The sequence below is a fragment of the Pongo abelii genome, chromosome 12 (assembly GCF_028885655.2).
Source record: "Pongo abelii isolate AG06213 chromosome 12, NHGRI_mPonAbe1-v2.0_pri, whole genome shotgun sequence".
Lineage (NCBI taxonomy): Eukaryota > Metazoa > Chordata > Mammalia > Primates > Hominidae > Pongo > Pongo abelii.
The window spans coordinates 113,034,374-113,037,938 of record NC_071997.2 but is presented as its reverse complement, the minus strand read 5'-3'; positions in this window follow the sequence as shown (position 1 = coordinate 113,037,938).

The window sequence follows — 3,565 nt, the reverse complement described above, 5'->3', positions numbered from 1 at the left end:
CAATAGCCTCTGCTTCTACGTGCAAAGTTCCTGTGTGTTCCAAGGAGAGCTCCCATCCTGATTTAGTGTATTCACCTGTGACATCTTTCCCTTCTAGATTCTTCCCCTTTCTGCAATGTGTTATGGCTATTTACTTCCACATGGAAGAAACCCAGACATGAACCCACCTCACTTTCTGAATTTATACCACATACCCACACAAGTCCTTAGAGTACAGGATAAATTTTACTAGAGGTTTGGGGAGCTGACAGATGTTTATGCCTTAAAAATGCCTACAACTTTAATTAAACATGAGTTATTCTGGTCTTGAAAATTCTTTGGCTAGCCTACAATTGGGCTCAACCATCCTCTCCATGTCCAGTTCCCCTGATCTGTTCTCACTAACACCTATATTCCCACCTGGTCCTTATATGTAACAGCTTAGTCATCTCTTTTGTTTCCTCATCTCCTAGGAAACCAGGCCCCCAGAGTCTCACCTTCTAAACCAAGTGACTTATCAAGATGTTTTCCTAAACAAATTCAATTCCTTCTTCAAGAGAAATTCTGAACCCTCTATAAAGAAAAGAAAAATCTTCCACTGCACAAATAGGCCTTTTCAATGTACTATGATCGGTATGATAAGTACTTGCTGTGGGAATTTATTGAACACTATGGGAGCATAGAGAAATCCAGGCCTGGACTGAGGGAGTCAGAAAAGATAGCCCAGAGGAAGCAATTCCTAAGCTAGCACCTGAAAAAAGGGTAGAGTTAGCCAATAGAAAAGAGAAAGAGAATCCAGAGGAAAGCACACACACAGGCTAGAAGCAAAAGAAAGCCTGGTAGCACCGAGAATTACAAGAGGTTCACAGTGGCTGAGAGGGCCACAGCAAGCTGAGTGAGGGCATGATGACAGATACAGCTGGCGACGGGGTGGGGCCAGGCCACACCTCATAGATCAGGTTTGAACTTGTTCCAGAAGGCAATGGGGAACCTTCCAAAGGTTTAAGCAGGAGAGTGACATGGCCATATTTGCACTTTAGAAAGATGACTCTGTGTGAAGGATGGAAAGTCAGTTATTAAGAGGCAAGACTAGATGTAGAGACTGGCAGGAGGCTACCGCTGTGGCCCAGCATGAACAGAGGCCTGGACGAGGGAGGTTCCAGAGGGGAAGAAGAAATGGGCACAGCTTGAAGAGAGATTACAGAGGAAGGAATTGCCATTCCATGGTGCTGGAGTGGAAATGGGGAGTCTTGGGCAACTCCAAGATCTCTGACTTGACCAACGAGGTGGCAGATGGTGTTTTACTAAGATGAAGAATGCAAGAGAAGTGGGTGGGTTTGGGAAAGATCTGCCACCTCTCTCCCTGCCCATAGTGCAAAGACAAATGTTTTCTCCACCCAGGAACTGCCCACTCTGGTGTGTCCTGCTCATTGCAGCCACCCCCTCAAAAATCACCTGACCAATGGGGACCCAAAGAGGCCACAGCTACATGATGTTCTCAAACACCATGGGAAACCAATAGAGGAATCTAACAGACATTGAATGGGCCCACCCCGTACCCACACTGCTCAGGCTACCTTCTCCTGCCCCCATTCTGTGCCCTTCCCCAGATGGGAGTTCCAGGTCAGACCACAGCTGCCCAGGCTGGCCTCAGTCTGGGTCTGCTGAGTTCTAAATCTGACACCACAGCTTCCTCCCTGCCTGGGATTAAGCATCTTGGTTTTGTTCTCTTGCACATACATAGCCATTCTTCAAGTCCAGGAAAGCTAAACACAAAGGTAATATCACTTAGCCAGGCTGCAATTAGCAGATTAGTGGCTTGTTGCTCTTGTCTTATGTCCCACTCGATGACCTCACAAAAGCCCAGAGAGCCTCAACACTGAGCTGCTCCAGGAAAGGGCCCATCGACTTCCCTGGCAAAAAAATCCCCCAGCCTGTCACCGTGAGTTTCCCCATTGTAGAGCTAAACTACAATTGATGTTCTGTCTCTATCAATTTCTCAGGAATGCCGGGACACAAGCCCACTATTAATGAAGACAGCAGAAAGGAAGGCATGAGCTTGGCCCCGTTCCAGAGCTGACGGAGAGCGTGGATCCTGAATCATTCCGGGGACCTGGAGAAACCTGAATGAGGCAAAACAACCAGACTCTGGGGTCACACACAGGCTTAGTGGGGCAGAACAGATGCGAGAAGGCTTAGGGGAGAATTTTTGCTGGGAAGAAATAGCCTCGAGACTATCCTTTTTTATGATCAGGTATTATTTTCACCATCCAAGAAAGGCAATTTTAGTTCAGACTAAAAGGGCGTATCCATAGGTGTATTCATCTGGTAGTACACAATCACACACCCAATCTCACACACAGAGCTTACACGTCACATTAGGGGACCGTGGTAAAGCCAGAACTAGCACTCGAATAAGGAACTGAGGCCGTATCCACATGTGTCTGACCAAATCCCTGAGCACCTCTCAGAATTGCCTCTCAAATCAGAAGCCCTCCCAGGTCACAAGCAGAGGAAGCCTTGATTGATGTGGGAGGCCTCACTGGTATTAAATTAAAAGCCAGTAAAACGCTTGTCTTCATCTCAGTTGGAAAAATGAATAGAAACTGGCCACTGGCTCCTGTTTCTCAGACAGTTTTATCTGGGGGCTTCTCATTTCAGAACGTTTTTTAATCACATATAATTCCTTAATCCTTCCAAACTGACCTGCTCCTTAAAACTGGCTCCAGTGATGCTGGAACAATTTAGCTAAGCCATCAATCCCATCAAGCCAATTCACTGCCTCTAGGATGTGGATCTATACAGGATCTGGAGAACACAGCAGGCTCCATAGGCGCACAAAGTAGACCAAGGGTGACAGTGGGACAGCCACAATGTGAGACATAATCATCCCTGACACAAATTTCATAAGAATCAAAATCAATAACAAATGGAAGCCTCTGCCCATAGGAACTCTATAAAAGAGAGCTAATATCATTAGGGATATGGTTGTTTTAACACTGTTCTGAGTAGGTTGGAGCTCCAGAACTGAGATAATGAATTTTGGTTATTCCAAGGCCCCCAGTTTGAGGTACCATCTTAAGGAAGCCCCAAGAACCTAATACAGTGGTATGTCCAAGAATAAGAGACTTGTATTTCGCTCACTTGTTTGATATCTTCTTTAGTATCAGGTTTGTTGACCTGCCCCATTGTTACCTAAGCAAGGAGAAAGAACCTGGGGAGAATTGCTGTGATGGGAAAATGTGAGAAAAGAGGGACTAGAACTATCTTCCTGACTTTTCAGGTTCCAAGAGGTACAAAAGATGCTTGCCAGTTGGCTATAGAGAGCAGATGAGTTTGAGAACTGCTCAGTACAAGTGACAGAAAGACATACAATAAAGGGGGTGTAGCCTGATACCACCACATGGGAACAGGCAGAAGGGCTGGTCAAATCTCCAAGGAACCTCCAGTGCCAGTGGGGTCTCAAGGGAAGGAGCCCTTGTCAGTAGGACACACTGGAGCTACCACACTTCCTCGTGGGAACTGTAGTTCATGAGCCAGAAGGGCAGTTATAGTCATCCTAGAAGAAGACCACAACCTCATCCAG